Source organism: Schistocerca cancellata, unplaced genomic scaffold, assembly GCF_023864275.1.
Source record: "Schistocerca cancellata isolate TAMUIC-IGC-003103 unplaced genomic scaffold, iqSchCanc2.1 HiC_scaffold_831, whole genome shotgun sequence".
Lineage (NCBI taxonomy): Eukaryota > Metazoa > Arthropoda > Insecta > Orthoptera > Acrididae > Schistocerca > Schistocerca cancellata.
Genome location: NW_026046842.1, coordinates 175,023 through 199,069, shown reverse-complemented (window position 1 = coordinate 199,069; position 24,047 = coordinate 175,023). Strand labels below are relative to the sequence as shown.

Genomic DNA, 24,047 nt, shown 5'->3' with positions numbered 1-24,047 from the left:
CATATGGCACTCGCGACGTATACGCTGAAATTGAATGTAAAGAATACGTCTTTTGTAGTGGGCGTCGCTCTACTGCAGTGTCACACATGACGAATAAATAGGAAAACAGTAGAACGTCTGTGTAGGGCCATGTTTTTACCTACAGTGTCACTTGGCTGAATGTGTATAAGGCTCTGTGGCATCACTCAACACAGCCAAGTTGTCACACTAGCTGTGTATCTCTAACAAAGTTGACGTATGTCCTCACCTGGGTGACGGTTAAAACGATTTCGCCCCCGGGTGGGCTCGAACCACCAACCTTTCGGTTAACAGCCGAACGCGCTAGCCGATTGCGCCACGGAGGCCTTGACTTGTGCTGTGCATATCAACGCAGTTCGTATACCTTCTGCAGGAATCTCGCAGAATGGTAGCATCTGCTTACGCCTCTTCACATGGATAAAATGCATGCACACTGTAGCGACGCTCAATGACATCGCCAAGCATGACATTATACTACAAAATGCATACAAACCACTGTTCTCCCTATGCAATCAGAAAACCTCTGAGGCCAGTAGGATACTTGTTATAGGTTGTAGAACATCCCTTCCATTCAGTGTACTGCCATGTGTTAGATGCTGCTCGCGATAGCTCCGCTCCTTGCGGGAAGGTTAAAAAAATGAATGCCTTCTGTGAGGTTCGAACTCACGACCCCTGGTTTACGAGACCAGTGCTCTACCACTGAGCTAAGAAGGCGGCAGCTGCGCGTTTGTGAGCTATCCCCGAATTGTCACTTCATCATACTGAATCTTGCAGCCCTCGACCAGATATCGGATTTGGCACACAGCTGCTGCTGCTGCTGGGGGTGTCCACATTGCCGTTTTCCAAATCTCTTGACTGTTTCGCCCTTACGATCGACGACGAGCGTCGTGCCACCAAACGTTTGCGGTCTGCACAATCTTGACCTAGTGCACAGTTTGTTGGATTGCGTGGCTCGACTGCGAAATGCGCCTTTCGGCTCCTCTCTCTGGCTGCAGTATGCTGTTGTCCACAGTGGCACTGGCGTTGCCCATGGGGCTTCATGTAAGGCGACTGCACGTCGCTCGGCCAGCAGCGGCCTACTGCAGACCGACACTTAAGAGACACCAAATAGAAATCGACATCGAGAGACAGGCCCTGTCATATGGCACTCGCGACGTATACGCTGAAATTGAATGTAAAGAATACGTCTTTTGTAGTGGGCGTCGCTCTACTGCAGTGTCACACATGACGAAGAAATAGGAAAACAGTAGAACGTCTGTGTAGGGCCATGTTTTTACCTACAGTGTCACTTGGCTGAATGTGTATAAGGCTCTGTGGCATCACTCAACACAGCCAAGTTGTCACACTAGCTGTGTATCTCTAACAAAGTTGACGTATGTCCTCACCTGGGTGACGGTTAAAACGATTTCGCCCCCGGGTGGGCTCGAACCACCAACCTTTCGGTTAACAGCCGAACGCGCTAGCCGATTGCGCCACGGAGGCCTTGACTTGTGCTGTGCATATCAACGCAGTTCGTATACCTTCTGCAGGAATCTCGCAGAATGGTAGCATCTGCTTACGCCTCTTCACATGGATAAAATGCATGCACACTGTAGCGACGCTCAATGACATCGCCAAGCATGACATTATACTACAAAATGCATACAAACCACTGTTCTCCCTATGCAATCAGAAAACCTCTGAGGCCAGTAGGATACTTGTTATAGGTTGTAGAACATCCCTTCCATTCAGTGTACTGCCATGTGTTAGATGCTGCTCGCGATAGCTCCGCTCCTTGCGGGAAGGTTAAAAAAATGAATGCCTTCTGTGAGGATCGAACTCACGACCCCTGGTTTACGAGACCAGTGCTCTACCACTGAGCTAAGAAGGCGGCAGCTGCGCGTTTGTGAGCTATCCCCGAATTGTCACTTCATCATACTGAATCTTGCAGCCCTCGACCAGATAACGGATTTGGCACACAGCTGCTGCTGGGGGTTTCCACATTGCAGTTTTCCAAATCTCTTGACTGTTTCGCCCTTACGATCGACGACGAGCGTCGTGCCACCAAGCGTTTGCGGTCTGCACAATCTTGACCTAGTGCACAGTTTGTTGGATTGCGTGGCTCGACTGCGAAATGCGCCTTTCGGCTCCTCTCTCTGGCTGCAGTATGCTGTTGTCCACAGTGGCACTGGCGTTGCCCATGGGGCTTCATGTAAGGCGACTGCACGTCGCTCGGCCAGCAGCGGCCTACTGCAGACCGACACTTAAGAGACACCAAATAGAAATCGACATCGAGAGACAGGCCCTGTCATATGGCACTCGCGACGTATACGCTGAAATTGAATGTAAAGAATACGTCTTTTGTAGTGGGCGTCGCTCTACTGCAGTGTCACACATGACGAATAAATAGGAAAACAGTAGAACGTCTGTGTAGGGCCATGTTTTTACCTACAGTGTCACTTGGCTGAATGTGTATAAGGCTCTGTGGCATCACTCAACACAGCCAAGTTGTCACACTAGCTGTGTATCTCTAACAAAGTTGACGTATGTCCTCACCTGGGTGACGGTTAAAACGATTTCGCCCCCGGGTGGGCTCGAACCACCAACCTTTCGGTTAACAGCCGAACGCGCTAGCCGATTGCGCCACGGAGGCCTTGACTTGTGCTGTGCATATCAACGCAGTTCGTATACCTTCTGCAGGAATCTCGCAGAATGGTAGCATCTGCTTACGCCTCTTCACATGGATAAAATGCATGCACACTGTAGCGACGCTCAATGACATCGCCAAGCATGACATTATACTACAAAATGCATACAAACCACTGTTCTCCCTATGCAATCAGAAAACCTCTGAGGCCAGTAGGATACTTGTTATAGGTTGTAGAACATCCCTTCCATTCAGTGTACTGCCATGTGTTAGATGCTGCTCGCGATAGCTCCGCTCCTTGCGGGAAGGTTAAAAAAATGAATGCCTTCTGTGAGGATCGAACTCACGACCCCTGGTTTACGAGACCAGTGCTCTACCACTGAGCTAAGAAGGCGGCAGCTGCGCGTTTGTGAGCTATCCCCGAATTGTCACTTCATCATACTGAATCTTGCAGCCCTCGACCAGATAACGGATTTGGCACACAGCTGCTGCTGGGGGTGTCCACATTGCAGTTTTCCAAATCTCTTGACTGTTTCGCCCTTACGATCGACGACGAGCGTCGTGCCACCAAGCGTTTGCGGTCTGCACAATCTTGACCTAGTGCACAGTTTGTTGGATTGCGTGGCTCGACTGCGAAATGCGCCTTTCGGCTCCTCTCTCTGGCTGCAGTATGCTGTTGTCCACAGTGGCACTGGCGTTGCCCATGGGGCTTCATGTAAGGCGACTGCACGTCGCTCGGCCAGCAGCGGCCTACTGCAGACCGACACTTAAGAGACACCAAATAGAAATCGACATCGAGAGACAGGCCCTGTCATATGGCACTCGCGACGTATACGCTGAAATTGAATGTAAAGAATACGTCTTTTGTAGTGGGCGTCGCTCTACTGCAGTGTCACACATGACGAATAAATAGGAAAACAGTAGAACGTCTGTGTAGGGCCATGTTTTTACCTACAGTGTCACTTGGCTGAATGTGTATAAGGCTCTGTGGCATCACTCAACACAGCCAAGTTGTCACACTAGCTGTGTATCTCTAACAAAGTTGACGTATGTCCTCACCTGGGTGACGGTTAAAACGATTTCGCCCCCGGGTGGGCTCGAACCACCAACCTTTCGGTTAACAGCCGAACGCGCTAGCCGATTGCGCCACGGAGGCCTTGACTTGTGCTGTGCATATCAACGCAGTTCGTATACCTTCTGCAGGAATCTCGCAGAATGGTAGCATCTGCTTACGCCTCTTCACATGGATAAAATGCATGCACACTGTAGCGACGCTCAATGACATCGCCAAGCATGACATTATACTACAAAATGCATACAAACCACTGTTCTCCCTATGCAATCAGAAAACCTCTGAGGCCAGTAGGATACTTGTTATAGGTTGTAGAACATCCCTTCCATTCAGTGTACTGCCATGTGTTAGATGCTGCTCGCGATAGCTCCGCTCCTTGCGGGAAGGTTAAAAAAATGAATGCCTTCTGTGAGGATCGAACTCACGACCCCTGGTTTACGAGACCAGTGCTCTACCACTGAGCTAAGAAGGCGGCAGCTGCGCGTTTGTGAGCTATCCCCGAATTGTCACTTCATCATACTGAATCTTGCAGCCCTCGACCAGATAACGGATTTGGCACACAGCTGCTGCTGGGGGTGTCCACATTGCAGTTTTCCAAATCTCTTGACTGTTTCGCCCTTACGATCGACGACGAGCGTCGTGCCACCAAGCGTTTGCGGTCTGCACAATCTTGACCTAGTGCACAGTTTGTTGGATTGCGTGGCTCGACTGCGAAATGCGCCTTTCGGCTCCTCTCTCTGGCTGCAGTATGCTGTTGTCCACAGTGGCACTGGCGTTGCCCATGGGGCTTCATGTAAGGCGACTGCACGTCGCTCGGCCAGCAGCGGCCTACTGCAGACCGACACTTAAGAGACACCAAATAGAAATCGACATCGAGAGACAGGCCCTGTCATATGGCACTCGCGACGTATACGCTGAAATTGAATGTAAAGAATACGTCTTTTGTAGTGGGCGTCGCTCTACTGCAGTGTCACACATGACGAATAAATAGGAAAACAGTAGAACGTCTGTGTAGGGCCATGTTTTTACCTACAGTGTCACTTGGCTGAATGTGTATAAGGCTCTGTGGCATCACTCAACACAGCCAAGTTGTCACACTAGCTGTGTATCTCTAACAAAGTTGACGTATGTCCTCACCTGGGTGACGGTTAAAACGATTTCGCCCCCGGGTGGGCTCGAACCACCAACCTTTCGGTTAACAGCCGAACGCGCTAGCCGATTGCGCCACGGAGGCCTTGACTTGTGCTGTGCATATCAACGCAGTTCGTATACCTTCTGCAGGAATCTCGCAGAATGGTAGCATCTGCTTACGCCTCTTCACATGGATAAAATGCATGCACACTGTAGCGACGCTCAATGACATCGCCAAGCATGACATTATACTACAAAATGCATACAAACCACTGTTCTCCCTATGCAATCAGAAAACCTCTGAGGCCAGTAGGATACTTGTTATAGGTTGTAGAACATCCCTTCCATTCAGTGTACTGCCATGTGTTAGATGCTGCTCGCGATAGCTCCGCTCCTTGCGGGAAGGTTAAAAAAATGAATGCCTTCTGTGAGGATCGAACTCACGACCCCTGGTTTACGAGACCAGTGCTCCACCACTGAGCTAAGAAGGCGGCAGCTGCGCGTTTGTGAGCTATCCCCGAATTGTCACTTCATCATACTGAATCTTGCAGCCCTCGACCAGATAACGGATTTGGCACACAGCTGCTGCTGCTGCTGGGGGTGTCCACATTGCCGTTTTCCAAATCTCTTGACTGTTTCGCCCTTACGATCGACGACGAGCGTCGTGCCACCAAACGTTTGCGGTCTGCACAATCTTGACCTAGTGCACAGTTTGTTGGATTGCGTGGCTCGACTGCGAAATGCGCCTTTCGGCTCCTCTCTCTGGCTGCAGTATGCTGTTGTCCACAGTGGCACTGGCGTTGCCCATGGGGCTTCATGTAAGGCGACTGCACGTCGCTCGGCCAGCAGCGGCCTACTGCAGACCGACACTTAAGAGACACCAAATAGAAATCGACATCGAGAGACAGGCCCTGTCATATGGCACTCGCGACGTATACGCTGAAATTGAATGTAAAGAATACGTCTTTTGTAGTGGGCGTCGCTCTACTGCAGTGTCACACATGACGAATAAATAGGAAAACAGTAGAACGTCTGTGTAGGGCCATGTTTTTACCTACAGTGTCACTTGGCTGAATGTGTATAAGGCTCTGTGGCATCACTCAACACAGCCAAGTTGTCACACTAGCTGTGTATCTCTAACAAAGTTGACGTATGTCCTCACCTGGGTGACGGTTAAAACGATTTCGCCCCCGGGTGGGCTCGAACCACCAACCTTTCGGTTAACAGCCGAACGCGCTAGCCGATTGCGCCACGGAGGCCTTGACTTGTGCTGTGCATATCAACGCAGTTCGTATACCTTCTGCAGGAATCTCGCAGAATGGTAGCATCTGCTTACGCCTCTTCACATGGATAAAATGCATGCACACTGTAGCGACGCTCAATGACATCGCCAAGCATGACATTATACTACAAAATGCATACAAACCACTGTTCTCCCTATGCAATCAGAAAACCTCTGAGGCCAGTAGGATACTTGTTATAGGTTGTAGAACATCCCTTCCATTCAGTGTACTGCCATGTGTTAGATGCTGCTCGCGATAGCTCCGCTCCTTGCGGGAAGGTTAAAAAAATGAATGCCTTCTGTGAGGATCGAACTCACGACCCCTGGTTTACGAGACCAGTGCTCCACCACTGAGCTAAGAAGGCGGCAGCTGCGCGTTTGTGAGCTATCCCCGAATTGTCACTTCATCATACTGAATCTTGCAGCCCTCGACCAGATAACGGATTTGGCACACAGCTGCTGCTGCTGCTGGGGGTGTCCACATTGCCGTTTTCCAAATCTCTTGACTGTTTCGCCCTTACGATCGACGACGAGCGTCGTGCCACCAAACGTTTGCGGTCTGCACAATCTTGACCTAGTGCACAGTTTGTTGGATTGCGTGGCTCGACTGCGAAATGCGCCTTTCGGCTCCTCTCTCTGGCTGCAGTATGCTGTTGTCCACAGTGGCACTGGCGTTGCCCATGGGGCTTCATGTAAGGCGACTGCACGTCGCTCGGCCAGCAGCGGCCTACTGCAGACCGACACTTAAGAGACACCAAATAGAAATCGACATCGAGAGACAGGCCCTGTCATATGGCACTCGCGACGTATACGCTGAAATTGAATGTAAAGAATACGTCTTTTGTAGTGGGCGTCGCTCTACTGCAGTGTCACACATGACGAATAAATAGGAAAACAGTAGAACGTCTGTGTAGGGCCATGTTTTTACCTACAGTGTCACTTGGCTGAATGTGTATAAGGCTCTGTGGCATCACTCAACACAGCCAAGTTGTCACACTAGCTGTGTATCTCTAACAAAGTTGACGTATGTCCTCACCTGGGTGACGGTTAAAACGATTTCGCCCCCGGGTGGGCTCGAACCACCAACCTTTCGGTTAACAGCCGAACGCGCTAGCCGATTGCGCCACGGAGGCCTTGACTTGTGCTGTGCATATCAACGCAGTTCGTATACCTTCTGCAGGAATCTCGCAGAATGGTAGCATCTGCTTACGCCTCTTCACATGGATAAAATGCATGCACACTGTAGCGACGCTCAATGACATCGCCAAGCATGACATTATACTACAAAATGCATACAAACCACTGTTCTCCCTATGCAATCAGAAAACCTCTGAGGCCAGTAGGATACTTGTTATAGGTTGTAGAACATCCCTTCCATTCAGTGTACTGCCATGTGTTAGATGCTGCTCGCGATAGCTCCGCTCCTTGCGGGAAGGTTAAAAAAATGAATGCCTTCTGTGAGGATCGAACTCACGACCCCTGGTTTACGAGACCAGTGCTCCACCACTGAGCTAAGAAGGCGGCAGCTGCGCGTTTGTGAGCTATCCCCGAATTGTCACTTCATCATACTGAATCTTGCAGCCCTCGACCAGATAACGGATTTGGCACACAGCTGCTGCTGCTGCTGGGGGTGTCCACATTGCCGTTTTCCAAATCTCTTGACTGTTTCGCCCTTACGATCGACGACGAGCGTCGTGCCACCAAACGTTTGCGGTCTGCACAATCTTGACCTAGTGCACAGTTTGTTGGATTGCGTGGCTCGACTGCGAAATGCGCCTTTCGGCTCCTCTCTCTGGCTGCAGTATGCTGTTGTCCACAGTGGCACTGGCGTTGCCCATGGGGCTTCATGTAAGGCGACTGCACGTCGCTCGGCCAGCAGCGGCCTACTGCAGACCGACACTTAAGAGACACCAAATAGAAATCGACATCGAGAGACAGGCCCTGTCATATGGCACTCGCGACGTATACGCTGAAATTGAATGTAAAGAATACGTCTTTTGTAGTGGGCGTCGCTCTACTGCAGTGTCACACATGACGAATAAATAGGAAAACAGTAGAACGTCTGTGTAGGGCCATGTTTTTACCTACAGTGTCACTTGGCTGAATGTGTATAAGGCTCTGTGGCATCACTCAACACAGCCAAGTTGTCACACTAGCTGTGTATCTCTAACAAAGTTGACGTATGTCCTCACCTGGGTGACGGTTAAAACGATTTCGCCCCCGGGTGGGCTCGAACCACCAACCTTTCGGTTAACAGCCGAACGCGCTAGCCGATTGCGCCACGGAGGCCTTGACTTGTGCTGTGCATATCAACGCAGTTCGTATACCTTCTGCAGGAATCTCGCAGAATGGTAGCATCTGCTTACGCCTCTTCACATGGATAAAATGCATGCACACTGTAGCGACGCTCAATGACATCGCCAAGCATGACATTATACTACAAAATGCATACAAACCACTGTTCTCCCTATGCAATCAGAAAACCTCTGAGGCCAGTAGGATACTTGTTATAGGTTGTAGAACATCCCTTCCATTCAGTGTACTGCCATGTGTTAGATGCTGCTCGCGATAGCTCCGCTCCTTGCGGGAAGGTTAAAAAAATGAATGCCTTCTGTGAGGATCGAACTCACGACCCCTGGTTTACGAGACCAGTGCTCTACCACTGAGCTAAGAAGGCGGCAGCTGCGCGTTTGTGAGCTATCCCCGAATTGTCACTTCATCATACTGAATCTTGCAGCCCTCGACCAGATAACGGATTTGGCACACAGCTGCTGCTGGGGGTGTCCACATTGCAGTTTTCCAAATCTCTTGACTGTTTCGCCCTTACGATCGACGACGAGCGTCGTGCCACCAAGCGTTTGCGGTCTGCACAATCTTGACCTAGTGCACAGTTTGTTGGATTGCGTGGCTCGACTGCGAAATGCGCCTTTCGGCTCCTCTCTCTGGCTGCAGTATGCTGTTGTCCACAGTGGCACTGGCGTTGCCCATGGGGCTTCATGTAAGGCGACTGCACGTCGCTCGGCCAGCAGCGGCCTACTGCAGACCGACACTTAAGAGACACCAAATAGAAATCGACATCGAGAGACAGGCCCTGTCATATGGCACTCGCGACGTATACGCTGAAATTGAATGTAAAGAATACGTCTTTTGTAGTGGGCGTCGCTCTACTGCAGTGTCACACATGACGAATAAATAGGAAAACAGTAGAACGTCTGTGTAGGGCCATGTTTTTACCTACAGTGTCACTTGGCTGAATGTGTATAAGGCTCTGTGGCATCACTCAACACAGCCAAGTTGTCACACTAGCTGTGTATCTCTAACAAAGTTGACGTATGTCCTCACCTGGGTGACGGTTAAAACGATTTCGCCCCCGGGTGGGCTCGAACCACCAACCTTTCGGTTAACAGCCGAACGCGCTAGCCGATTGCGCCACGGAGGCCTTGACTTGTGCTGTGCATATCAACGCAGTTCGTATACCTTCTGCAGGAATCTCGCAGAATGGTAGCATCTGCTTACGCCTCTTCACATGGATAAAATGCATGCACACTGTAGCGACGCTCGTAAACGAATGACATCGCCAAGCATGACATTATACTACAAAATGCATACAAACCACTGTTCTCCCTATGCAATCAGAAAACCTCTGAGGCCAGTAGGATACTTGTTATAGGTTGTAGAACATCCCTTCCATTCAGTGTACTGCCATGTGTTAGATGCTGCTCGCAATAGCTCCGCTCCTTGCGGGAAGGTTAAAAAAATGAATGCCTTCTGTGAGGTTCGAACTCACGACCCCTGGTTTACGAGACCAGTGCTCTACCACTGAGCTAAGAAGGCGGCAGCTGCGCGTTTGTGAGCTATCCCCGAATTGTCACTTCATCATACTGAATCTTGCAGCCCTCGACCAGATAACGGATTTGGCACACAGCTGCTGCTGCTGCTGGGGGTGTCCACATTGCCGTTTTCCAAATCTCTTGACTGTTTCGCCCTTACGATCGACGACGAGCGTCGTGCCACCAAACGTTTGCGGTCTGCACAATCTTGACCTAGTGCACAGTTTGTTGGATTGCGTGGCTCGACTGCGAAATGCGCCTTTCGGCTCCTCTCTCTGGCTGCAGTATGCTGTTGTCCACAGTGGCACTGGCGTTGCCCATGGGGCTTCATGTAAGGCGACTGCACGTCGCTCGGCCAGCAGCGGCCTACTGCAGACCGACACTTAAGAGACACCAAATAGAAATCGACATCGAGAGACAGGCCCTGTCATATGGCACTCGCGACGTATACGCTGAAATTGAATGTAAAGAATACGTCTTTTGTAGTGGGCGTCGCTCTACTGCAGTGTCACACATGACGAATAAATAGGAAAACAGTAGAACGTCTGTGTAGGGCCATGTTTTTACCTACAGTGTCACTTGGCTGAATGTGTATAAGGCTCTGTGGCATCACTCAACACAGCCAAGTTGTCACACTAGCTGTGTATCTCTAACAAAGTTGACGTATGTCCTCACCTGGGTGACGGTTAAAACGATTTCGCCCCCGGGTGGGCTCGAACCACCAACCTTTCGGTTAACAGCCGAACGCGCTAGCCGATTGCGCCACGGAGGCCTTGACTTGTGCTGTGCATATCAACGCAGTTCGTATACCTTCTGCAGGAATCTCGCAGAATGGTAGCATCTGCTTACGCCTCTTCACATGGATAAAATGCATGCACACTGTAGCGACGCTCGTAAACGAATGACATCGCCAAGCATGACATTATACTACAAAATGCATACAAACCACTGTTCTCCCTATGCAATCAGAAAACCTCTGAGGCCAGTAGGATACTTGTTATAGGTTGTAGAACATCCCTTCCATTCAGTGTACTGCCATGTGTTAGATGCTGCTCGCAATAGCTCCGCTCCTTGCGGGAAGGTTAAAAAAATGAATGCCTTCTGTGAGGTTCGAACTCACGACCCCTGGTTTACGAGACCAGTGCTCTACCACTGAGCTAAGAAGGCGGCAGCTGCGCGTTTGTGAGCTATCCCCGAATTGTCACTTCATCATACTGAATCTTGCAGCCCTCGACCAGATAACGGATTTGGCACACAGCTGCTGCTGCTGCTGGGGGTGTCCACATTGCCGTTTTCCAAATCTCTTGACTGTTTCGCCCTTACGATCGACGACGAGCGTCGTGCCACCAAACGTTTGCGGTCTGCACAATCTTGACCTAGTGCACAGTTTGTTGGATTGCGTGGCTCGACTGCGAAATGCGCCTTTCGGCTCCTCTCTCTGGCTGCAGTATGCTGTTGTCCACAGTGGCACTGGCGTTGCCCATGGGGCTTCATGTAAGGCGACTGCACGTCGCTCGGCCAGCAGCGGCCTACTGCAGACCGACACTTAAGAGACACCAAATAGAAATCGACATCGAGAGACAGGCCCTGTCATATGGCACTCGCGACGTATACGCTGAAATTGAATGTAAAGAATACGTCTTTTGTAGTGGGCGTCGCTCTACTGCAGTGTCACACATGACGAATAAATAGGAAAACAGTAGAACGTCTGTGTAGGGCCATGTTTTTACCTACAGTGTCACTTGGCTGAATGTGTATAAGGCTCTGTGGCATCACTCAACACAGCCAAGTTGTCACACTAGCTGTGTATCTCTAACAAAGTTGACGTATGTCCTCACCTGGGTGACGGTTAAAACGATTTCGCCCCCGGGTGGGCTCGAACCACCAACCTTTCGGTTAACAGCCGAACGCGCTAGCCGATTGCGCCACGGAGGCCTTGACTTGTGCTGTGCATATCAACGCAGTTCGTATACCTTCTGCAGGAATCTCGCAGAATGGTAGCATCTGCTTACGCCTCTTCACATGGATAAAATGCATGCACACTGTAGCGACGCTCGTAAACGAATGACATCGCCAAGCATGACATTATACTACAAAATGCATACAAACCACTGTTCTCCCTATGCAATCAGAAAACCTCTGAGGCCAGTAGGATACTTGTTATAGGTTGTAGAACATCCCTTCCATTCAGTGTACTGCCATGTGTTAGATGCTGCTCGCGATAGCTCCGCTCCTTGCGGGAAGGTTAAAAAAATGAATGCCTTCTGTGAGGTTCGAACTCACGACCCCTGGTTTACGAGACCAGTGCTCTACCACTGAGCTAAGAAGGCGGCAGCTGCGCGTTTGTGAGCTATCCCCGAATTGTCACTTCATCATACTGAATCTTGCAGCCCTCGACCAGATAACGGATTTGGCACACAGCTGCTGCTGCTGCTGGGGGTGTCCACATTGCCGTTTTCCAAATCTCTTGACTGTTTCGCCCTTACGATCGACGACGAGCGTCGTGCCACCAAACGTTTGCGGTCTGCACAATCTTGACCTAGTGCACAGTTTGTTGGATTGCGTGGCTCGACTGCGAAATGCGCCTTTCGGCTCCTCTCTCTGGCTGCAGTATGCTGTTGTCCACAGTGGCACTGGCGTTGCCCATGGGGCTTCATGTAAGGCGACTGCACGTCGCTCGGCCAGCAGCGGCCTACTGCAGACCGACACTTAAGAGACACCAAATAGAAATCGACATCGAGAGACAGGCCCTGTCATATGGCACTCGCGACGTATACGCTGAAATTGAATGTAAAGAATACGTCTTTTGTAGTGGGCGTCGCTCTACTGCAGTGTCACACATGACGAATAAATAGGAAAACAGTAGAACGTCTGTGTAGGGCCATGTTTTTACCTACAGTGTCACTTGGCTGAATGTGTATAAGGCTCTGTGGCATCACTCAACACAGCCAAGTTGTCACACTAGCTGTGTATCTCTAACAAAGTTGACGTATGTCCTCACCTGGGTGACGGTTAAAACGATTTCGCCCCCGGGTGGGCTCGAACCACCAACCTTTCGGTTAACAGCCGAACGCGCTAGCCGATTGCGCCACGGAGGCCTTGACTTGTGCTGTGCATATCAACGCAGTTCGTATACCTTCTGCAGGAATCTCGCAGAATGGTAGCATCTGCTTACGCCTCTTCACATGGATAAAATGCATGCACACTGTAGCGACGCTCGTAAACGAATGACATCGCCAAGCATGACATTATACTACAAAATGCATACAAACCACTGTTCTCCCTATGCAATCAGAAAACCTCTGAGGCCAGTAGGATACTTGTTATAGGTTGTAGAACATCCCTTCCATTCAGTGTACTGCCATGTGTTAGATGCTGCTCGCAATAGCTCCGCTCCTTGCGGGAAGGTTAAAAAAATGAATGCCTTCTGTGAGGTTCGAACTCACGACCCCTGGTTTACGAGACCAGTGCTCTACCACTGAGCTAAGAAGGCGGCAGCTGCGCGTTTGTGAGCTATCCCCGAATTGTCACTTCATCATACTGAATCTTGCAGCCCTCGACCAGATAACGGATTTGGCACACAGCTGCTGCTGCTGCTGGGGGTGTCCACATTGCCGTTTTCCAAATCTCTTGACTGTTTCGCCCTTACGATCGACGACGAGCGTCGTGCCACCAAACGTTTGCGGTCTGCACAATCTTGACCTAGTGCACAGTTTGTTGGATTGCGTGGCTCGACTGCGAAATGCGCCTTTCGGCTCCTCTCTCTGGCTGCAGTATGCTGTTGTCCACAGTGGCACTGGCGTTGCCCATGGGGCTTCATGTAAGGCGACTGCACGTCGCTCGGCCAGCAGCGGCCTACTGCAGACCGACACTTAAGAGACACCAAATAGAAATCGACATCGAGAGACAGGCCCTGTCATATGGCACTCGCGACGTATACGCTGAAATTGAATGTAAAGAATACGTCTTTTGTAGTGGGCGTCGCTCTACTGCAGTGTCACACATGACGAATAAATAGGAAAACAGTAGAACGTCTGTGTAGGGCCATGTTTTTACCTACAGTGTCACTTGGCTGAATGTGTATAAGGCTCTGTGGCATCACTCAACACAGCCAAGTTGTCACACTAGCTGTGTATCTCTAACAAAGTTGACGTATGTCCTCACCTGGGTGACGGTTAAAACGATTTCGCCCCCGGGTGGGCTCGAACCACCAACCTTTCGGTTAACAGCCGAACGCGCTAGCCGATTGCGCCACGGAGGCCTTGACTTGTGCTGTGCATATCAACGCAGTTCGTATACCTTCTGCAGGAATCTCGCAGAATGGTAGCATCTGCTTACGCCTCTTCACATGGATAAAATGCATGCACACTGTAGCGACGCTCGTAAACGAATGACATCGCCAAGCATGACATTATACTACAAAATGCATACAAACCACTGTTCTCCCTATGCAATCAGAAAACCTCTGAGGCCAGTAGGATACTTGTTATAGGTTGTAGAACATCCCTTCCATTCAGTGTACTGCCATGTGTTAGATGCTGCTCGCGATAGCTCCGCTCCTTGCGGGAAGGTTAAAAAAATGAATGCCTTCTGTGAGGTTCGAACTCACGACCCCTGGTTTACGAGACCAGTGCTCTACCACTGAGCTAAGAAGGCGGCAGCTGCGCGTTTGTGAGCTATCCCCGAATTGTCACTTCATCATACTGAATCTTGCAGCCCTCGACCAGATAACGGATTTGGCACACAGCTGCTGCTGCTGCTGGGGGTGTCCACATTGCCGTTTTCCAAATCTCTTGACTGTTTCGCCCTTACGATCGACGACGAGCGTCGTGCCACCAAACGTTTGCGGTCTGCACAATCTTGACCTAGTGCACAGTTTGTTGGATTGCGTGGCTCGACTGCGAAATGCGCCTTTCGGCTCCTCTCTCTGGCTGCAGTATGCTGTTGTCCACAGTGGCACTGGCGTTGCCCATGGGGCTTCATGTAAGGCGACTGCACGTCGCTCGGCCAGCAGCGGCCTACTGCAGACCGACACTTAAGAGACACCAAATAGAAATCGACATCGAGAGACAGGCCCTGTCATATGGCACTCGCGACGTATACGCTGAAATTGAATGTAAAGAATACGTCTTTTGTAGTGGGCGTCGCTCTACTGCAGTGTCACACATGACGAATAAATAGGAAAACAGTAGAACGTCTGTGTAGGGCCATGTTTTTACCTACAGTGTCACTTGGCTGAATGTGTATAAGGCTCTGTGGCATCACTCAACACAGCCAAGTTGTCACACTAGCTGTGTATCTCTAACAAAGTTGACGTATGTCCTCACCTGGGTGACGGTTAAAACGATTTCGCCCCCGGGTGGGCTCGAACCACCAACCTTTCGGTTAACAGCCGAACGCGCTAGCCGATTGCGCCACGGAGGCCTTGACTTGTGCTGTGCATATCAACGCAGTTCGTATACCTTCTGCAGGAATCTCGCAGAATGGTAGCATCTGCTTACGCCTCTTCACATGGATAAAATGCATGCACACTGTAGCGACGCTCGTAAACGAATGACATCGCCAAGCATGACATTATACTACAAAATGCATACAAACCACTGTTCTCCCTATGCAATCAGAAAACCTCTGAGGCCAGTAGGATACTTGTTATAGGTTGTAGAACATCCCTTCCATTCAGTGTACTGCCATGTGTTAGATGCTGCTCGCAATAGCTCCGCTCCTTGCGGGAAGGTTAAAAAAATGAATGCCTTCTGTGAGGTTCGAACTCACGACCCCTGGTTTACGAGACCAGTGCTCTACCACTGAGCTAAGAAGGCGGCAGCTGCGCGTTTGTGAGCTATCCCCGAATTGTCACTTCATCATACTGAATCTTGCAGCCCTCGACCAGATAACGGATTTGGCACACAGCTGCTGCTGCTGCTGGGGGTGTCCACATTGCCGTTTTCCAAATCTCTTGACTGTTTCGCCCTTACGATCGACGACGAGCGTCGTGCCACCAAACGTTTGCGGTCTGCACAATCTTGACCTAGTGCACAGTTTGTTGGATTGCGTGGCTCGACTGCGAAATGCGCCTTTCGGCTCCTCTCTCTGGCTGCAGTATGCTGTTGTCCACAGTGGCACTGGCGTTGCCCATGGGGCTTCATGTAAGGCGACTGCACGTCGCTCGGCCAGCAGCGGCCTACTGCAGACCGACACTTAAGAGACACCAAATAGAAATCGACATCGAGAGACAGGCCCTGTCATATGGCACTCGCGACGTATACGCTGAAATTGAATGTAAAGAATACGTCTTTTGTAGTGGGCGTCGCTCTACTGCAGTGTCACACATGACGAATAAATAGGAAAACAGTAGAACGTCTGTGTAGGGCCATGTTTTTACCTACAGTGTCACTTGGCTGAATGTGTATAAGGCTCTGTGGCATCACTCAACACAGCCAAGTTGTCACACTAGCTGTGTATCTCTAACAAAGTTGACGTATGTCCTCACCTGGGTGTCGGTTAAAACGATTTCGCCCCCGGGTGGGCTCGAACCACCAACCTTTCGGTTAACAGCCGAACGCGCTAGCCGATTGCGCCACGGAGGCCTTGACTTGTGCTGTGCATATCAACGCAGTTCGTATACCTTCTGCAGGAATCTCGCAGAATGGTAGCATCTGCTTACGCCTCTTCACATGGATAAAATGCATGCACACTGTAGCGACGCTCAATGACATCGCCAAGCATGACATTATACTACAAAATGCATACAAACCACTGTTCTCCCTATGCAATCAGAAAACCTCTGAGGCCAGTAGGATACTTGTTATAGGTTGTAGAACATCCCTTCCATTCAGTGTACTGCCATGTGTTAGATGCTGCTCGCGATAGCTCCGCTCCTTGCGGGAAGGTTAAAAAAATGAATGCCTTCTGTGAGGATCGAACTCACGACCCCTGGTTTACGAGACCAGTGCTCTACCACTGAGCTAAGAAGGCGGCAGCTGCGCGTTTGTGAGCTATCCCCGAATTGTCACTTCATCATACTGAATCTTGCAGCCCTCGACCAGATAACGGATTTGGCACACAGCTGCTGCTGGGGGTGTCCACATTGCAGTTTTCCAAATCTCTTGACTGTTTCGCCCTTACGATCGACGACGAGCGTCGTGCCACCAAGCGTTTGCGGTCTGCACAATCTTGACCTAGTGCACAGTTTGTTGGATTGCGTGGCTCGACTGCGAAATGCGCCTTTCGGCTCCTCTCTCTGGCTGCAGTATGCTGTTGTCCACAGTGGCACTGGCGTTGCCCATGGGGCTTCATGTAAGGCGACTGCACGTCGCTCGGCCAGCAGCGGCCTACTGCAGACCGACACTTAAGAGACACCAAATAGAAATCGACATCGAGAGACAGGCCCTGTCATATGGCACTCGCGACGTATACGCTGAAATTGAATGTAAAGAATACGTCTTTTGTAGTGGGCGTCGCTCTACTGCAGTGTCACACATGACGAATAAATAGGAAAACAGTAGAACGTCTGTGTAGGGCCATGTTTTTACCTACAGTGTCACTTGGCTGAATGTGTATAAGGCTCTGTGGCATCACTCAACACAGCCAAGTTGTCACACTAGCTGTGTATCTCTAACAAAGTTGACGTATGTCCTCACCTGGGTGACGGTTAAAACGATTTCGCCCCCGGGTGGGCTCGAACCACCAACCTTTCGGTTAACAGCCGAACGCGCTAGCCGATTGCGCCACGGAGGCCTTGACTTGTGCTGTGCATATCAACGCAGTTCGTATACCTTCTGCAGGAATCTCGCAGAATGGTAGCATCTGCTTACGCCTCTTCACATGGATAAAATGCATGCACACTGTAGCGACGCTCAATGACATCGCCAAGCATGACATTATACTACAAAATGCATACAAACCACTGTTCTCCCTATGCAATCAGAAAACCTCTGAGGCCAGTAGGATACTTGTTATAGGTTGTAGAACATCCCTTCCATTCAGTGTACTGCCATGTGTTAGATGCTGCTCGCGATAGCTCCGCTCCTTGCGGGAAGGTTAAAAAAATGAATGCCTTCTGTGAGGTTCGAACTCACGACCCCTGGTTTACGAGACCAGTGCTCTACCACTGAGCTAAGAAGGCGGCAGCTGCGCGTTTGTGAGCTATCCCCGAATTGTCACTTCATCATACTGAATCTTGCAGCCCTCGACCAGATAACGGATTTGGCACACAGCTGCTGCTGGGGGTGTCCACATTGCAGTTTTCCAAATCTCTTGACTGTTTCGCCCTTACGATCGACGACGAGCGTCGTGCCACCAAGCGTTTGCGGTCTGCACAATCTTGACCTAGTGCACAGTTTGTTGGATTGCGTGGCTCGACTGCGAAATGCGCCTTTCGGCTCCTCTCTCTGGCTGCAGTATGCTGTTGTCCACAGTGGCACTGGCGTTGCCCATGGGGCTTCATGTAAGGCGACTGCACGTCGCTCGGCCAGCAGCGGCCTACTGCAGACCGACACTTAAGAGACACCAAATAGAAATCGACATCGAGAGACAGGCCCTGTCATATGGCACTCGCGACGTATACGCTGAAATTGAATGTAAAGAATACGTCTTTTGTAGTGGGCGTCGCTCTACTGCAGTGTCACACATGACGAATAAATAGGAAAACAGTAGAACGTCTGTGTAGGGCCATGTTTTTACCTACAGTGTCACTTGGCTGAATGTGTATAAGGCTCTGTGGCATCACTCAACACAGCCAAGTTGTCACACTAGCTGTGTATCTCTAACAAAGTTGACGTATGTCCTCACCTGGGTGACGGTTAAAACGATTTCGCCCCCGGGTGGGCTCGAACCACCAACCTTTCGGTTAACAGCCGAACGCGCTAGCCGATTGCGCCACGGAGGCCTTGACTTGTGCTGTGCATATCAACGCAGTTCGTATACCTTCTGCAGGAATCTCGCAGAATGGTAGCATCTGCTTACGCCTCTTCACATGGATAAAATGCATGCACACTGTAGCGACGCTCAATGACATCGCCAAGCATGACATTATACTACAAAATGCATACAAACCACTGTTCTCCCTATGCAATCAGAAAACCTCTGAGGCCAGTAGGATACTTGTTATAGGTTGTAGAACATCCCTTCCATTCAGTGTACTGCCATGTGTTAGATGCTGCTCGCGATAGCTCCGCTCCTTGCGGGAAGGTTAAAAAAATGAATGCCTTCTGTGAGGATCGAACTCACGACCCCTGGTTTACGAGACCAGTGCTCTACCACTGAGCTAAGAAGGCGGCAGCTGCGCGTTTGTGAGCTATCCCCGAATTGTCACTTCATCATACTGAATCTTGCAGCCCTCGACCAGATAACGGATTTGGCACACAGCTGCTGCTGGGGGTGTCCACATTGCAGTTTTCCAAATCTTTTGACTGTTTCGCCCTTACGATCGACGACGAGCGTCGTGCCACCAAGCGTTGGCGGTCTGCACAATCTTGACCTAGTGCACAGTTTGTTGGATTGCGTGGCTCGACTGCGAAATGCGCCTTTCGGCTCCTCTCTCTGGCTGCAGTATGCTGTTGTCCACAGTGGCACTGGCGTTGCCCATGGGGCTTCATGTAAGGCGACTGCACGTCGCTCGGCCAGCAGCGGCCTACTGCAGACCGACACTTAAGAGACACCAAATAGAAATCGACATCGAGAGACAGGCCCTGTCATATGGCACTCGCGACGTATACGCTGAAATTGAATGTAAAGAATACGTCTTTTGTAGTGGGCGTCGCTCTACTGCAGTGTCACACATGACGAATAAATAGGAAAACAGTAGAACGTCTGTGTAGGGCCATGTTTTTACCTACAGTGTCACTTGGCTGAATGTGTATAAGGCTCTGTGGCATCACTCAACACAGCCAAGTTGTCACACTAGCTGTGTATCTCTAACAAAGTTGACGTATGTCCTCACCTGGGTGACGGTTAAAACGATTTCGCCCCCGGGTGGGCTCGAACCACCAACCTTTCGGTTAACAGCCGAACGCGCTAGCCGATTGCGCCACGGAGGCCTTGACTTGTGCTGTGCATATCAACGCAGTTCGTATACCTTCTGCAGGAATCTCGCAGAATGGTAGCATCTGCTTACGCCTCTTCACATGGATAAAATGCATGCACACTGTAGCGACGCTCGTAAACGAATGACATCGCCAAGCATGACATTATACTACAAAATGCATACAAACCACTGTTCTCCCTATGCAATCAGAAAACCTCTGAGGCCAGTAGGATACTTGTTATAGGTTGTAGAACATCCCTTCCATTCAGTGTACTGCCATGTGTTAGATGCTGCTCGCAATAGCTCCGCTCCTTGCGGGAAGGTTAAAAAAATGAATGCCTTCTGTGAGGTTCGAACTCACGACCCCTGGTTTACGAGACCAGTGCTCTACCACTGAGCTAAGAAGGCGGCAGCTGCGCGTTTGTGAGCTATCCCCGAATTGTCACTTCATCATACTGAATCTTGCAGCCCTCGACCAGATAACGGATTTGGCACACAGCTGCTGCTGCTGCTGGGGGTGTCCACATTGCCGTTTTCCAAATCTCTTGACTGTTTCGCCCTTACGATCGACGACGAGCGTCGTGCCACCAAACGTTTGCGGTCTGCACAATCTTGACCTAGTGCACAGTTTGTTGGATTGCGTGGCTCGACTGCGAAATGCGCCTTTCGGCTCCTCTCTCTGGCTGCAGTATGCTGTTGTCCACAGTGGCACTGGCGTTGCCCATGGGGCTTCATGTAAGGCGACTGCACGTCGCTCGGCCAGCAGCGGCCTACTGCAGACCGACACTTAAGAGACACCAAATAGAAATCGACATCGAGAGACAGGCCCTGTCATATGGCACTCGCGACGTATACGCTGAAATTGAATGTAAAGAATACGTCTTTTGTAGTGGGCGTCGCTCTACTGCAGTGTCACACATGACGAATAAATAGGAAAACAGTAGAACGTCTGTGTAGGGCCATGTTTTTACCTACAGTGTCACTTGGCTGAATGTGTATAAGGCTCTGTGGCATCACTCAACACAGCCAAGTTGTCACACTAGCTGTGTATCTCTAACAAAGTTGACGTATGTCCTCACCTGGGTGTCGGTTAAAACGATTTCGCCCCCGGGTGGGCTCGAACCACCAACCTTTCGGTTAACAGCCGAACGCGCTAGCCGATTGCGCCACGGAGGCCTTGACTTGTGCTGTGCATATCAACGCAGTTCGTATACCTTCTGCAGGAATCTCGCAGAATGGTAGCATCTGCTTACGCCTCTTCACATGGATAAAATGCATGCACACTGTAGCGACGCTCAATGACATCGCCAAGCATGACATTATACTACAAAATGCATACAAACCACTGTTCTCCCTATGCAATCAGAAAACCTCTGAGGCCAGTAGGATACTTGTTATAGGTTGTAGAACATCCCTTCCATTCAGTGTACTGCCATGTGTTAGATGCTGCTCGCGATAGCTCCGCTCCTTGCGGGAAGGTTAAAAAAATGAATGCCTTCTGTGAGGATCGAACTCACGACCCCTGGTTTACGAGACCAGTGCTCTACCACTGAGCTAAGAAGGCGGCAGCTGCGCGTTTGTGAGCTATCCCCGAATTGTCACTTCATCATACTGAATCTTGCAGCCCTCGACCAGATAACGGATTTGGCACACAGCTGCTGCTGGGGGTGTCCACATTGCAGTTTTCCAAATCTCTTGACTGTTTCGCCCTTACGATCGACGACGAGCGTCGTGCCACCAAGCGTTTGCGGTCTGCACAATCTTGACCTAGTGCACAGTTTGTTGGATTGCGTGGCTCGACTGCGAAATGCGCCTTTCGGCTCCTCTCTCTGGCTGCAGTATGCTGTTGTCCACAGTGGCACTGGCGTTGCCCATGGGGCTTCATGTAAGGCGACTGCACGTCGCTCGGCCAGCAGCGGCCTACTGCAGACCGACACTTAAGAGACACCAAATAGAAATCGACATCGAGAGACAGGCCCTGTCATATGGCACTCGCGACGTATACGCTGAAATTGAATGTAAAGAATACGTCTTTTGTAGTGGGCGTCGCTCTACTGCAGTGTCACACATGACGAATAAATAGGAAAACAGTAGAACGTCTGTGTAGGGCCATGTTTTTACCTACAGTGTCACTTGGCTGAATGTGTATAAGGCTCTGTGGCATCACTCAACACAGCCAAGTTGTCACACTAGCTGTGTATCTCTAACAAAGTTGACGTATGTCCTCACCTGGGTGACGGTTAAAACGATTTCGCCCCCGGGTGGGCTCGAACCACCAACCTTTCGGTTAACAGCCGAACGCGCTAGCCGATTGCGCCACGGAGGCCTTGACTTGTGCTGTGCATATCAACGCAGTTCGTATACCTTCTGCAGGAATCTCGCAGAATGGTAGCATCTGCTTACGCCTCTTCACATGGATAAAATGCATGCACACTGTAGCGACGCTCAATGACATCGCCAAGCATGACATTATACTACAAAATGCATACAAACCACTGTTCTCCCTATGCAATCAGAAAACCTCTGAGGCCAGTAGGATACTTGTTATAGGTTGTAGAACATCCCTTCCATTCAGTGTACTGCCATGTGTTAGATGCTGCTCGCGATAGCTCCGCTCCTTGCGGGAAGGTTAAAAAAATGAATGCCTTCTGTGAGGTTCGAACTCACGACCCCTGGTTTACGAGACCAGTGCTCTACCACTGAGCTAAGAAGGCGGCAGCTGCGCGTTTGTGAGCTATCCCCGAATTGTCACTTCATCATACTGAATCTTGCAGCCCTCGACCAGATAACGGATTTGGCACACAGCTGCTGCTGGGGGTGTCCACATTGCAGTTTTCCAAATCTCTTGACTGTTTCGCCCTTACGATCGACGACGAGCGTCGTGCCACCAAGCGTTTGCGGTCTGCACAATCTTGACCTAGTGCACAGTTTGTTGGATTGCGTGGCTCGACTGCGAAATGCGCCTTTCGGCTCCTCTCTCTGGCTGCAGTATGCTGTTGTCCACAGTGGCACTGGCGTTGCCCATGGGGCTTCATGTAAGGCGACTGCACGTCGCTCGGCCAGCAGCGGCCTACTGCAGACCGACACTTAAGAGACACCAAATAGAAATCGACATCGAGAGACAGGCCCTGTCATATGGCACTCGCGACGTATACGCTGAAATTGAATGTAAAGAATACGTCTTTTGTAGTGGGCGTCGCTCTACTGCAGTGTCACACATGACGAATAAATAGGAAAACAGTAGAACGTCTGTGTAGGGCCATGTTTTTACCTACAGTGTCACTTGGCTGAATGTGTATAAGGCTCTGTGGCATCACTCAACACAGCCAAGTTGTCACACTAGCTGTGTATCTCTAACAAAGTTGACGTATGTCCTCACCTGGGTGACGGTTAAAACGATTTCGCCCCCGGGTGGGCTCGAACCACCAACCTTTCGGTTAACAGCCGAACGCGCTAGCCGATTGCGCCACGGAGGCCTTGACTTGTGCTGTGCATATCAACGCAGTTCGTATACCTTCTGCAGGAATCTCGCAGAATGGTAGCATCTGCTTACGCCTCTTCACATGGATAAAATGCATGCACACTGTAGCGACGCTCAATGACATCGCCAAGCATGACATTATACTACAAAATGCATACAAACCACTGTTCTCCCTATGCAATCAGAAAACCTCTGAGGCCAGTAGGATACTTGTTATAGGTTGTAGAACATCCCTTCCATTCAGTGTACTGCCATGTGTTAGATGCTGCTCGCGATAGCTCCGCTCCTTGCGGGAAGGTTAAAAAAATGAATGCCTTCTGTGAGGATCGAACTCACGACCCCTGGTTTACGAGACCAGTGCTCTACCACTGAGCTAAGAAGGCGGCAGCTGCGCGTTTGTGAGCTATCCCCGAATTGTCACTTCATCATACTGAATCTTGCAGCCCTCGACCAGATAACGGATTTGGCACACAGCTGCTGCTGGGGGTGTCCACATTGCAGTTTTCCAAATCTTTTGACTGTTTCGCCCTTACGATCGACGACGAGCGTCGTGCCACCAAGCGTTGGCGGTCTGCACAATCTT

The 24,047-nt window shown here is 50.4% G+C and overlaps 42 non-coding genes across 42 annotated transcripts; all 42 read right to left on the bottom strand.

The window, feature by feature from the left end:
• Positions 1 to 270: 270 nt before the first annotated feature.
• Trnan-guu (transfer RNA asparagine (anticodon GUU)) lies at positions 271 to 344 on the bottom strand. The gene has a single exon. It is a non-coding gene; the product is annotated as a tRNA-Asn (tRNA).
• Positions 345 to 660: 316 nt separating this feature from the next.
• Positions 661 to 732, bottom strand: Trnat-cgu (transfer RNA threonine (anticodon CGU)). Its single transcript has one exon. It is a non-coding gene; the product is annotated as a tRNA-Thr (tRNA).
• A 694-nt stretch (positions 733 to 1,426) lies between these two features.
• On the bottom strand, positions 1,427 to 1,500 carry Trnan-guu (transfer RNA asparagine (anticodon GUU)). The gene has a single exon. It is a non-coding gene; the product is annotated as a tRNA-Asn (tRNA).
• Positions 1,501 to 1,816: 316 nt separating this feature from the next.
• On the bottom strand, positions 1,817 to 1,888 carry Trnat-cgu (transfer RNA threonine (anticodon CGU)). The gene has a single exon. It is a non-coding gene; the product is annotated as a tRNA-Thr (tRNA).
• A 688-nt stretch (positions 1,889 to 2,576) lies between these two features.
• On the bottom strand, positions 2,577 to 2,650 carry Trnan-guu (transfer RNA asparagine (anticodon GUU)). The gene has a single exon. It is a non-coding gene; the product is annotated as a tRNA-Asn (tRNA).
• Positions 2,651 to 2,966: 316 nt separating this feature from the next.
• On the bottom strand, positions 2,967 to 3,038 carry Trnat-cgu (transfer RNA threonine (anticodon CGU)). The gene has a single exon. It is a non-coding gene; the product is annotated as a tRNA-Thr (tRNA).
• A 688-nt stretch (positions 3,039 to 3,726) lies between these two features.
• Positions 3,727 to 3,800, bottom strand: Trnan-guu (transfer RNA asparagine (anticodon GUU)). Its single transcript has one exon. It is a non-coding gene; the product is annotated as a tRNA-Asn (tRNA).
• A 316-nt stretch (positions 3,801 to 4,116) lies between these two features.
• On the bottom strand, positions 4,117 to 4,188 carry Trnat-cgu (transfer RNA threonine (anticodon CGU)). The gene has a single exon. It is a non-coding gene; the product is annotated as a tRNA-Thr (tRNA).
• A 688-nt stretch (positions 4,189 to 4,876) lies between these two features.
• Positions 4,877 to 4,950, bottom strand: Trnan-guu (transfer RNA asparagine (anticodon GUU)). The gene has a single exon. It is a non-coding gene; the product is annotated as a tRNA-Asn (tRNA).
• Positions 4,951 to 5,266: 316 nt separating this feature from the next.
• Positions 5,267 to 5,338, bottom strand: Trnat-cgu (transfer RNA threonine (anticodon CGU)). The gene has a single exon. It is a non-coding gene; the product is annotated as a tRNA-Thr (tRNA).
• Positions 5,339 to 6,032: 694 nt separating this feature from the next.
• Positions 6,033 to 6,106, bottom strand: Trnan-guu (transfer RNA asparagine (anticodon GUU)). Its single transcript has one exon. It is a non-coding gene; the product is annotated as a tRNA-Asn (tRNA).
• Positions 6,107 to 6,422: 316 nt separating this feature from the next.
• On the bottom strand, positions 6,423 to 6,494 carry Trnat-cgu (transfer RNA threonine (anticodon CGU)). Its single transcript has one exon. It is a non-coding gene; the product is annotated as a tRNA-Thr (tRNA).
• A 694-nt stretch (positions 6,495 to 7,188) lies between these two features.
• On the bottom strand, positions 7,189 to 7,262 carry Trnan-guu (transfer RNA asparagine (anticodon GUU)). Its single transcript has one exon. It is a non-coding gene; the product is annotated as a tRNA-Asn (tRNA).
• A 316-nt stretch (positions 7,263 to 7,578) lies between these two features.
• On the bottom strand, positions 7,579 to 7,650 carry Trnat-cgu (transfer RNA threonine (anticodon CGU)). Its single transcript has one exon. It is a non-coding gene; the product is annotated as a tRNA-Thr (tRNA).
• Positions 7,651 to 8,344: 694 nt separating this feature from the next.
• On the bottom strand, positions 8,345 to 8,418 carry Trnan-guu (transfer RNA asparagine (anticodon GUU)). The gene has a single exon. It is a non-coding gene; the product is annotated as a tRNA-Asn (tRNA).
• Positions 8,419 to 8,734: 316 nt separating this feature from the next.
• Trnat-cgu (transfer RNA threonine (anticodon CGU)) lies at positions 8,735 to 8,806 on the bottom strand. The gene has a single exon. It is a non-coding gene; the product is annotated as a tRNA-Thr (tRNA).
• Positions 8,807 to 9,494: 688 nt separating this feature from the next.
• Trnan-guu (transfer RNA asparagine (anticodon GUU)) lies at positions 9,495 to 9,568 on the bottom strand. The gene has a single exon. It is a non-coding gene; the product is annotated as a tRNA-Asn (tRNA).
• A 323-nt stretch (positions 9,569 to 9,891) lies between these two features.
• Positions 9,892 to 9,963, bottom strand: Trnat-cgu (transfer RNA threonine (anticodon CGU)). Its single transcript has one exon. It is a non-coding gene; the product is annotated as a tRNA-Thr (tRNA).
• A 694-nt stretch (positions 9,964 to 10,657) lies between these two features.
• Positions 10,658 to 10,731, bottom strand: Trnan-guu (transfer RNA asparagine (anticodon GUU)). Its single transcript has one exon. It is a non-coding gene; the product is annotated as a tRNA-Asn (tRNA).
• A 323-nt stretch (positions 10,732 to 11,054) lies between these two features.
• Positions 11,055 to 11,126, bottom strand: Trnat-cgu (transfer RNA threonine (anticodon CGU)). The gene has a single exon. It is a non-coding gene; the product is annotated as a tRNA-Thr (tRNA).
• A 694-nt stretch (positions 11,127 to 11,820) lies between these two features.
• Trnan-guu (transfer RNA asparagine (anticodon GUU)) lies at positions 11,821 to 11,894 on the bottom strand. The gene has a single exon. It is a non-coding gene; the product is annotated as a tRNA-Asn (tRNA).
• Positions 11,895 to 12,217: 323 nt separating this feature from the next.
• Positions 12,218 to 12,289, bottom strand: Trnat-cgu (transfer RNA threonine (anticodon CGU)). The gene has a single exon. It is a non-coding gene; the product is annotated as a tRNA-Thr (tRNA).
• Positions 12,290 to 12,983: 694 nt separating this feature from the next.
• On the bottom strand, positions 12,984 to 13,057 carry Trnan-guu (transfer RNA asparagine (anticodon GUU)). The gene has a single exon. It is a non-coding gene; the product is annotated as a tRNA-Asn (tRNA).
• Positions 13,058 to 13,380: 323 nt separating this feature from the next.
• On the bottom strand, positions 13,381 to 13,452 carry Trnat-cgu (transfer RNA threonine (anticodon CGU)). Its single transcript has one exon. It is a non-coding gene; the product is annotated as a tRNA-Thr (tRNA).
• Positions 13,453 to 14,146: 694 nt separating this feature from the next.
• Trnan-guu (transfer RNA asparagine (anticodon GUU)) lies at positions 14,147 to 14,220 on the bottom strand. The gene has a single exon. It is a non-coding gene; the product is annotated as a tRNA-Asn (tRNA).
• Positions 14,221 to 14,543: 323 nt separating this feature from the next.
• Positions 14,544 to 14,615, bottom strand: Trnat-cgu (transfer RNA threonine (anticodon CGU)). Its single transcript has one exon. It is a non-coding gene; the product is annotated as a tRNA-Thr (tRNA).
• Positions 14,616 to 15,309: 694 nt separating this feature from the next.
• Trnan-guu (transfer RNA asparagine (anticodon GUU)) lies at positions 15,310 to 15,383 on the bottom strand. The gene has a single exon. It is a non-coding gene; the product is annotated as a tRNA-Asn (tRNA).
• Positions 15,384 to 15,706: 323 nt separating this feature from the next.
• On the bottom strand, positions 15,707 to 15,778 carry Trnat-cgu (transfer RNA threonine (anticodon CGU)). The gene has a single exon. It is a non-coding gene; the product is annotated as a tRNA-Thr (tRNA).
• Positions 15,779 to 16,472: 694 nt separating this feature from the next.
• Trnan-guu (transfer RNA asparagine (anticodon GUU)) lies at positions 16,473 to 16,546 on the bottom strand. The gene has a single exon. It is a non-coding gene; the product is annotated as a tRNA-Asn (tRNA).
• Positions 16,547 to 16,862: 316 nt separating this feature from the next.
• On the bottom strand, positions 16,863 to 16,934 carry Trnat-cgu (transfer RNA threonine (anticodon CGU)). Its single transcript has one exon. It is a non-coding gene; the product is annotated as a tRNA-Thr (tRNA).
• Positions 16,935 to 17,622: 688 nt separating this feature from the next.
• Positions 17,623 to 17,696, bottom strand: Trnan-guu (transfer RNA asparagine (anticodon GUU)). Its single transcript has one exon. It is a non-coding gene; the product is annotated as a tRNA-Asn (tRNA).
• A 316-nt stretch (positions 17,697 to 18,012) lies between these two features.
• Positions 18,013 to 18,084, bottom strand: Trnat-cgu (transfer RNA threonine (anticodon CGU)). The gene has a single exon. It is a non-coding gene; the product is annotated as a tRNA-Thr (tRNA).
• Positions 18,085 to 18,772: 688 nt separating this feature from the next.
• Trnan-guu (transfer RNA asparagine (anticodon GUU)) lies at positions 18,773 to 18,846 on the bottom strand. The gene has a single exon. It is a non-coding gene; the product is annotated as a tRNA-Asn (tRNA).
• A 316-nt stretch (positions 18,847 to 19,162) lies between these two features.
• Trnat-cgu (transfer RNA threonine (anticodon CGU)) lies at positions 19,163 to 19,234 on the bottom strand. The gene has a single exon. It is a non-coding gene; the product is annotated as a tRNA-Thr (tRNA).
• A 688-nt stretch (positions 19,235 to 19,922) lies between these two features.
• On the bottom strand, positions 19,923 to 19,996 carry Trnan-guu (transfer RNA asparagine (anticodon GUU)). The gene has a single exon. It is a non-coding gene; the product is annotated as a tRNA-Asn (tRNA).
• A 323-nt stretch (positions 19,997 to 20,319) lies between these two features.
• Positions 20,320 to 20,391, bottom strand: Trnat-cgu (transfer RNA threonine (anticodon CGU)). The gene has a single exon. It is a non-coding gene; the product is annotated as a tRNA-Thr (tRNA).
• Positions 20,392 to 21,085: 694 nt separating this feature from the next.
• Positions 21,086 to 21,159, bottom strand: Trnan-guu (transfer RNA asparagine (anticodon GUU)). Its single transcript has one exon. It is a non-coding gene; the product is annotated as a tRNA-Asn (tRNA).
• A 316-nt stretch (positions 21,160 to 21,475) lies between these two features.
• On the bottom strand, positions 21,476 to 21,547 carry Trnat-cgu (transfer RNA threonine (anticodon CGU)). The gene has a single exon. It is a non-coding gene; the product is annotated as a tRNA-Thr (tRNA).
• Positions 21,548 to 22,235: 688 nt separating this feature from the next.
• On the bottom strand, positions 22,236 to 22,309 carry Trnan-guu (transfer RNA asparagine (anticodon GUU)). The gene has a single exon. It is a non-coding gene; the product is annotated as a tRNA-Asn (tRNA).
• Positions 22,310 to 22,625: 316 nt separating this feature from the next.
• Trnat-cgu (transfer RNA threonine (anticodon CGU)) lies at positions 22,626 to 22,697 on the bottom strand. Its single transcript has one exon. It is a non-coding gene; the product is annotated as a tRNA-Thr (tRNA).
• A 688-nt stretch (positions 22,698 to 23,385) lies between these two features.
• Positions 23,386 to 23,459, bottom strand: Trnan-guu (transfer RNA asparagine (anticodon GUU)). Its single transcript has one exon. It is a non-coding gene; the product is annotated as a tRNA-Asn (tRNA).
• A 316-nt stretch (positions 23,460 to 23,775) lies between these two features.
• Trnat-cgu (transfer RNA threonine (anticodon CGU)) lies at positions 23,776 to 23,847 on the bottom strand. The gene has a single exon. It is a non-coding gene; the product is annotated as a tRNA-Thr (tRNA).
• Positions 23,848 to 24,047: the final 200 nt, after the last annotated feature.